At 44.0% G+C, this 8,760-nt stretch overlaps 1 long non-coding RNA gene across 2 annotated transcripts; it reads left to right on the top strand.

The window, feature by feature from the left end:
* The first annotated feature begins 606 nt into the window (after window positions 1-606).
* On the top strand, window positions 607-2,207 carry LOC143702657 (uncharacterized). 2 transcript variants are annotated; one of them, XR_013190493.1, is made up of 4 exons: window positions 607-740; window positions 934-1,244; window positions 1,342-1,671; window positions 1,821-2,207. It is a non-coding gene; the product is annotated as an uncharacterized LOC143702657 (long non-coding RNA). The 2 variants fall into 2 exon arrangements; XR_013190492.1 differs by having other exon boundaries at window positions 607-898; window positions 940-1,244.
* Window positions 2,208-8,760: the final 6,553 nt, after the last annotated feature.

Raw genomic sequence — 8,760 nt, 5'->3', positions numbered from 1 at the left:
ATTCAATATATTATTGATCTGCCTTACTTAAGGTGGACGTTGACTCAATTTTCTTTTAGAAACAAACTCTGTTACATTATTTTTCATGTTATCACTGTGAAGCTGCTTTGATACAATCTGTATTGTAAAAAGCGCTATATAAATAAAGGTGACTTGACTTAACTTGACCAACCAATCACATGTAGTCAATGGTGGCGCCGGCGAATTTTCAGTAATGGCGGCGGTGTTTGGCTCGGTAAATTTGTAAATGAATTATCAGATTAATAAATAATTATTGTTTTGTAAGTTGGATTTGAACTTTTTATGTTAGAGACAGTATATCTGTGTCTACTTTAGTTTAATTGGGTAATCTAATCATTTGAAGAAACGCAGCTTGTGCACCGTGTGGTCCTGGTTTGTGAGGGGCTACCATTAACTTCAAATACTACGTTACTATTACCATCACCATTAAATATTAGCTTTTGTTAACATGCTAACTTAATCTATTGATTAGAATAAAGGTAATGCTGAGTTATTGACAAGCTCAGCCTTGATGATACACGTGCAACACTAACCATATTGTTTTTTTGTGTATTTCATTTTTCAGGGGATTGTCCAAAAATCCAACCATTTATTGATTTTTGTTTCATTACTATTGCATTTTTTTACCAAACAGTTATTTTAAGAACTACCTTTCTATCTCTAACTCTGTGTACACTCTGTTCTACACCTCTTGTGTAACTGCCAATCAATGATGGCAGGTAAGAAGCCAATGTTTTCCCTAAAACTTACTAACTAAAGTTAATTTGAGCAGAACTTGCAAAAACCTGCCCATGTTAAAGATGTAATTAGACTTCTAAAATGTTCTACCTTTATATGTGAATGAATTTGTTGCTATTTTGAGGTATGTTATTTTCTCGTATACTGCATGTGTACTCATTGCTTTTGGAAAAGAAGAAGTCTTTTCTGGGACAGGCAGTTGTCCCTATTACAACTGGGGTGATGTCAAGTCCTGAGCACTTTCAGGCAAAGCATGTAAAGCATGCCATATATTTTGAGGACAATGGCATCCACAAGCATTGTACAAAGCACACATGCATTTTAAATGTTTGTTGTAAGTTAAAATGTATTAAATTTCTCTTGTCTTTCTAAAAAAATATTGTGTTCCTTGCTTTTGTTTGAATGCCCGACTACAAAAGAGGTGCCATTGGCATTGCCCAAGTGTCGGCACATCTTGTGTTGTGCCCCTGACCTACATAATCATAGTATGTGCAATGTAATTAGTTAAATTTTAAAGTCTTGTTTCATTTAGATTTCATTCATGTTATGATTAACTCACCTCATCTTTTGTCCTTTTTGCAGATCTTTCAGTTACATGCTAAATTACCAGTCTGGTGGATACAGACTCATTTCGGAAGAGGGCACACTCTTGCTGGCTTGACAGTATGTTTACTTACTTTTACGCATTTGATTTAAATGTGGTTAAAATATTAACTGAGAAATTTAATGGTATGGCAACATGGTCTTCAATTATTCTCTTTTTAATCATGCTCATTTTTATGCTCCTCAAATTTAAATATTCAGGTGTAACAAATTGGAGAGAGAAGTCTGTGACATGTCAAGAATATTAACAGATGTACACACTGCAGCCCTGCAGACACTGCAATGAAATTTACAAGAACTGCTTACCAGGTGTATACATTATGAATGAAAATGTGATCCCTTCTCGGTGCTTAATGACAAAATGCCATAAGAATAGTCATTCATGTGGCTGCATCCATGTGTACTGTTAATAAGGTAATTTGGATATTAATGTCACAATTTTCTTATGAATCCTTTAGGTCATGTTGGAAGAGGAAAACGAGGAGAAATGCAAGGCTTTTACTCGGAAAACACCCATCCATGGTTTTGCAGTGATTGGTGTCAGCTGCTGGAGAGTGAAAATCAGTTTAATCCACCAGTTCCAGTCTAAAAGCCTACTTAATCATGTAACTATTCTTTCTTTTTTCTAACTAGACTTTAACTTAACAAATTCTTTCTTTTTAACTTTGCTAATAAGCTAATAGAAGAGGTCAAGTCTGAAGAAGACCCTCATCAGTCTGTTTTCTGCTGACCAAGTTACTACAGGTTACAGGGGTCAAACACTACGTGACTTGCGTGATTGGATTCACAGAACTGTACTTTTATGTGTATTTCTTTAATGAATAAAGTGAACATTATCTGTACTACTTTCTGAGGAGGGAAAGTTTCGGTCTGCTCAGGCCCTCTACAGCTTTGGAGGAACTGTGATTCCCTTGTGCTTTTATGTGTGTTGAATGCTCTGTGCAGGTCTTGTGACATGCAACAACAGACCCCGAGACGCATTTCTACGACCTCCGAGGTCATCACCGGACCAAGTCTTGGACTCGGATGACAATTATCTTGATTAATGTCGACTTACCCTCCTATCTATCCATAAGTGCAGAATGTTTTAGAATTTGTTTTCTTAGCCAATCAGAAGTAGCCAACATGTATACACTGATGTCGTTCATGCCCTTAGAAATGGTATAACTGGTGTGAGATTTTGTGTACGGTAGGAGTCTCTGGCCTGCAACCTCCTCGATGATACTACAAGCTATTCTTCAGTAAATTTTTACTTATTTGATTGAACCTCACGACTCTTCTTTCATCATATCTGGTCCTGGGTCTTTAAGCTGTTATCCCCTAACACAAGAAACATGGTAAATCTTGTTAAACCACTGGTAGACCATTCTTGTTAATGAATCATGGGTAAATTCGCTAACCAGAAAAAGGTGGATATATTTCACTATTTAACAAACATGTATACTCATTCATAAGTTACATTTATACATGTACAAATTCATAATTTCAAGTGTAGCTTTTTATTTGTTGTTTTATTGTCTATGATCTTCGTAACTTGAATTTAATCAAATAATATAAAATAATTACTAATAGAAGTATTTTATGTAAATAAGTACTAAAATTATATATAATAATATTAATAATAATAAAATAATATATAATTAAAATGACATCATAATTTATTTGCCTGGCTAAAAGCGGCATACACCTTCGACTTCCGGTTTTTAGCGGGAGCTGACATGCGGTTTTATTGGCAGGTACTGTCAGCTGCCAGTGGCAGCTACTTCCTGCTGCCAGCTGCCGATTTTTTCGCTGAACCCCCTTCATGAAATGTTGAAATGTTGACGAAATGTTGATTCGTTTCTTAGTTCATGCTAAGAAACGAATGGGAGTGATCAGCAGATACAGAGCTCTTTAATACGCGATCTGTTTCGACCTCACTCAGACCGTCACTACGGTCTAATAGGATGATAACCTTCATTCCGCCTTCTCTCGAGACCTTATGTAAACAAAGTCATGCCCATGACCCCGGAAGCGGAACGTCACGCACTATAAAAGGCGAGTAAACTTCCGGCTCGTTCTTTTTACCTTTCTCGCCTATAGAGACCCGGTACAGGTAGGAACCGAATTAATATTTTTATTCACCATTCAATTCATCACCCAAGTGGTGCAGGTGCCTTGTGCCCCTGTGAATTGTGGTGTTTTATTTTTGTATTATCTGTGCAATCACTTATTCTTGCTGTATGTGCTTGAATTGTGATTAGTTGATTATTGATGTTTGAGGCTAGTTTCTACAAACTAGCCATTCAATATTCTATGCAAGCACTCAATTCATGCTATACCCTATGTGCTGATGAATTGAGAATTATTTTATTGTAGGCTACTTTCAGATATTCTGAGACTAGTTTCTAAACATACTAGCCATTCAATATTATGGGTTATTTCTTTTTTCAGAGTATCCACAATAACCTAGTGAATATACTTCATTACAAAATATTTGGTGAGTATTGTTACCTTTGGAGCCCTATATCACTGTTCGCAGCTGTTGGGGTTTGATATAGGCCTGCTAAATACGTTCGCGTACTAGTGCAGACCTTTTTTGCTTTGAGTGGGCTTGATATATCCTTCACGGCTGTGCGCAGTCAGTGGGATTGTGTGTGGCATGGCCTCTCATTGCTGCAGATATTGCCGATCATCAATGGACCCTCGTGATGGGCATCGGGAATGCCCTTCATGCCTGGGGATGGCTCATTTAAGAGAGGATGTGGATAATCCCTGCAGTGCGGCTTGTGACCTGCCCAGAGGGGAACGCGCTAATAGCGCTAATAGAGCACACAGTTCTGTACCTGAGCGTGGTAGGGAGAGGGAACGCTCATCGGACAGGCATAGTCATAAGCGTCCTCGCAAGCACTCACGCGATGGCCATGAACCACACCGATCAAGCCATGAGAAGGTGGTGGAAGTGGCTAAACCCCCAACTTCTGCTCCACCAGTGGAGGGTGGCAACACAGACACTCAACTACAGATCCTGGCTGCTATTCAAAGTTTAGCACAGAGGATGGACAGAGTTGAAGCCCGTCACTCATTTTCACCATCACTACCTCCTGGTCAGGAAGGCGTTCCTCCACCTGCACAGCAGGGTAATCCTGACACTGACACAGAAGATGCTGATGTATTATCTCTTCGTGCTCCCCACTCACTAGTTGATAATGCGCAGCAGGCAGAAGGAGGGAGCCAAGAAGAGGGACCCCGTTCAGATTCTGCCGAAGTGGATGGTGAATCAACAGGGAGGGATGATTTTCCAGCAAATACTCTGGTTGCTAGAGTATTTAGTGCAGCAAAAATTCTTTGTTTGCAGCCTTCTGTGCCTGACCCAGCTCCTGTCGCGGGTGTCTGGGAAGGCATACCTCAGACTAATTCTCCATCTTACATTCCAGTGGCAGATGATTATACCTCAATGTTGAGGACAACATGGAAGAAACCATCTCAGAAACCTCAATTCAATGCAGGCTGCAGACGGTTGGCCAATGCCCATTACCCAAAAGAAACTGGACTGGGGGACATGCCACCAGTAGAACAAGAAATAGCATCATGGACAACTCTGGGACCAGCTTATGCATCTGCTAACCCTCGCTGTCCCAAGAAGGAGTGTGCAAAAACTGACCGTCTGATCTCAAGATCCTTTAATGCCACTCGTACAGGCAATGCTTTGGCTATCCTCTTAGCAGCCTTACGGAAAACAGTAAGTGCGGATGACCAGGATTCTAGGAACCTGGTTGATTCTGCTCTGGCAGCCCACTCACAATTGACCCGTGATGTGGGGGACGCCATGTCTTCGGCTGTTTTATGTCGTAGACAGATATGGCTGGTACAAACCTCTTTGCCAGAGACCATACGAAGCGAGCTAATGAATTTGCCAGTAATTCCCGGTCACGTTTTTAATTCAAATTCTCAGGAGGTGCTGGATAAGGCGGAGCGCTCCATTGCAACGAGAGAAGCTGTTCAGCGGGCTTGTCATAAACCAGCTCCAGTCTTCAGACCAAGGGATCGAGACACACAAAGGCCGCAGCAACCTGCCTGGTCTAGACACATGAGTGGCAATCTTGTAAGTGTTCAAGGGCTACTAGTGTTCAAGTAGCTTTCGTGCCCAAAAACAAAATCCTGCCACTTATCCCCAGAGGAGATTTCAGTCCCGTGGGGGAGCCCAACAGAGAGGTTCACGAAAGGGTGCAGGACGTGATGGCGGACCTGCATAGGGGTCAGGGGCTGGCCGTCGACTGTTCCTCTCAACTTTCACGGGCCAGTTGGGAGAGAGTGATCTCAGACCAGTGGGTTATATCCACAATAACTCACGGGTATCGGCTACAGTTTCGACGGCGCCCCCCCTCGTTTTCAAGGGTCAGAATGACTATTGTCAAGGACCCACTATTGGAGCCCGTATTAAGGGAAGAGGTGCAAGCTCTTTTACAAAAAGGAGCAATCACAAAGGTGCCCTTCAACGCACAGCAAACTGGGTTTTATTCAATGTATTTCATAATTCCAAAAAAAAGATGGTGGTCATCGTCCCATTCTAGATCTCAGGCACCTCAACCAGTACTTAAAAATTCTTCCATTCAAAATGATTCATACAAAGATGGTAATGCAGTCCGTACGTGCAGGAGAATGGTTCACGTCCCTGGATTTAAAGGACGCATATTTCCATGTTCCAATTTGTCCAGAGCACAGGCCCTTTCTCCGCTTTGCTTTTCAAGGCCAGGCCTTTCAGTTCCAGGTTCTACCGTTTGGCCTGTCTTTGGCACCGAGAGTTTTTACGCGGGTGATCTCAGCCGCCCTAGCTCCCCTTCAGCTGCGCGGTATCAAAATCCTGCCATATCTGGACGATTGGTTAATTTGTGCTCCTCTCAAGAGCAGGTGATCAGAAACACAGAGGAGGTACTAGCTCACATTCAGTCCCTGGGGTTCACGGTGAACTGGAAGAAGAGCAGTCTCCAGCCTCAACAGCAGGTGAAATTCCTGGGGCTACATTTCAACTCCATAACAATGGAGGCATGTCTCACTCCCCAGAGAATAGACAGCCTGGAGAAGGCGTTGGGTCACTTCCAGAAGGGGAAGCTTGTGACAGCCCACAGGGTTCAGAAGCTGATAGGACTGATGGCGGCAGCATCAGTGGTAATTCCCTTAGGCCTACTGAGGACACGGCCGATACAGAGGTGGTTCAATTCTTTTCGTCTTCATCCAAAAAAGGACAGAAGAACGAGGCTGTTGGTGACAAAGGCCTGCATGGGGGCCTTACTCCATTGGAGGGACAAGGACTTTCTCCGCAGGGGAACTCCACTGGGCAATCTTCCTCACAGAAGATCAGTGATAACAACAGACGCATCACTGACAGGTTGGGGAGCCGTTTGGGAAGGCAGATCAGTAAGGGGCAAATGGGATCCCCCTTGGTCATCAGAACACATAAATGTGCTCGAACTGAGGGCTGTTCATCTCGCTCTCATCTCGCTCTTACCATTTTTGCGCCACAAGCATGTGCTAGTGAGAACAGACAGTACCTCAGCAGTTTACCACATAAATCACCAAGGAGGGACGAAATCACTACGCTGTCTCCAGGTGGCAACGAACCTGCTGACATGGACATGGCCACGGCTGTCCTCACTGAGAGCAATCCACATCCCGGGTGTGACAAACAGAGCAGCCGACATTTTGTCCAGAACAGGGCCTCTCCCAGGGGAGTGGCGGTTGCACACGGAGGTAATAGCCCAAATTTGGACTCGATACGGGACAGCTCATGTAGATCTCTTTGCTTCCAGGGAGACGACCCATTGCCTGGGATGGTACTCCCTCACGGTACAAGAAGGCAGTTTGGGCCTGGATGCTCTGTCACAAGAGTGGCCGAGAGGCTTATTATATGCTTTTCCCCCCTTTCCTCTGATTTCCCAGGTCCTCCAGAGGATCAGGGAGGGTCATTGCACAGTTCTGCTAGTGGCTCCACGCTGGCCGGGAAGACCATGGTTCCCGGACCTAGTTCAGTTGGTTCAGGGTCCTCCGTGGCAACTTCCAGGGGGCAGATCTCCTATCCCAAATAGACGGGCAGATTTGGCATCCAAACCCGATGGCACTACGATTGTGGGTATGGCCTCTGCAGAGTCCGTCCCTCAACAGCTAGATGAAACGGTACGCGAGACACTGAATAACGCCAGAGCTCCATCTACTCGGGCTAGTTACTCCATAAAGTGGAGAATTTTTTCAGAGTGGTGTTTAGGCTTGAATGTTGATCCAATAAACTGCTCTGTGCCACTTGTCCTTAGATTCCTGCAGGCTCAACTGGATCAGGGCAAAGCGGCCAGTACAATCAGGGTTTATGCTTCATCTATTTCAGCATCTCATCGGGGAGTGGATGGCCGGCCATTAGGCCGACATCCCTTGGTAGGTCAGTTCCTGAAGGGAGCTGGTCGCTTATGTCCAAATCGCACTTTGCGGGTACCCAATTGGGATTTGCCTTTTGTACTAGACTCTCTCACTAAGCCCCCATACGAGCCTATGGCAGATGCAGATTTTAAAGCTTGGTCTCTCAAGACAGCTTTTCTCTTGGCTATATGCTCTGCTAAAAGGGTAGGAGAATTGTGTGCGCTATCTATTAGTGAGGATTGTTTACGTTGGAGGCCGGATGGCACAGGGGTGACGCTCTGGCCCAACCCTGCCTTTTTACCAAAAGTACTTAATTCTCAGTTCAGGAATCAAGCTCTGGAGGTAGTTCAATTTCAACCCCCTTCACAGGCAGATCAGCAGAATTTGCTCACCCTTTGTCCAGTAAGGGCATTACGCACTTATGTTAATTTTACTCAGACCTTGAGGAAGTCTCATTCTCAGCTTTTTGTTTGCTATGGGAGGGCCAGACTAGGGTGTCCACTTTCTAAGCAACGTTTGTCACATTGGTTGGTGGAGGTTATTTCCCAGGCTTATACAGGAAGTGGGTTACCGGTTCCTATGGGAATACGGGCCCACTCAACCAGAAGTGTAGCTACTTCTTGGGCTGCACTAAAAGGAGTTTCAGTGGGGGAGATTTGTGCTGCAGCATCATGGTCTACACCATGTACATTTGCAAAATTTTACAGAGTTGACATAACTAGCACAACGCCTGTCAGCACTGCAGTTTTGATGTCTGTAGCCCAGCGAGGTTTGAATAGTTCAGAGTTTGTAGTTCCTCGCGACCCTGTTGACATGAGTCATCCTATTAGACCGTAGTGACGGTCTGAGTGAGGTCGAAACAGATCGTAAGTTATGAATATAACTATGGATCTGTGAGACCGAAGGATGACCGGCACTATCCTTGTCGCTCGGAACACTGGGGCGTTCAAGGTAAGAGAACGAGCCGGAAGTTTACTCGCCTTTTATAGTGCGTGACGTTCCGCTTCCGGG

The sequence above is a fragment of the Siphateles boraxobius genome, unplaced genomic scaffold (assembly GCF_051911475.1).
Source record: "Siphateles boraxobius isolate OS27281-9 unplaced genomic scaffold, OSU_SipBor_1 35, whole genome shotgun sequence".
NCBI classification, from domain to species: Eukaryota; Metazoa; Chordata; class Actinopteri; order Cypriniformes; family Leuciscidae; genus Siphateles; species Siphateles boraxobius.
Note: the sequence above shows the minus strand (reverse complement) of the source record. Positions and strands in the feature narration are given on the sequence as shown.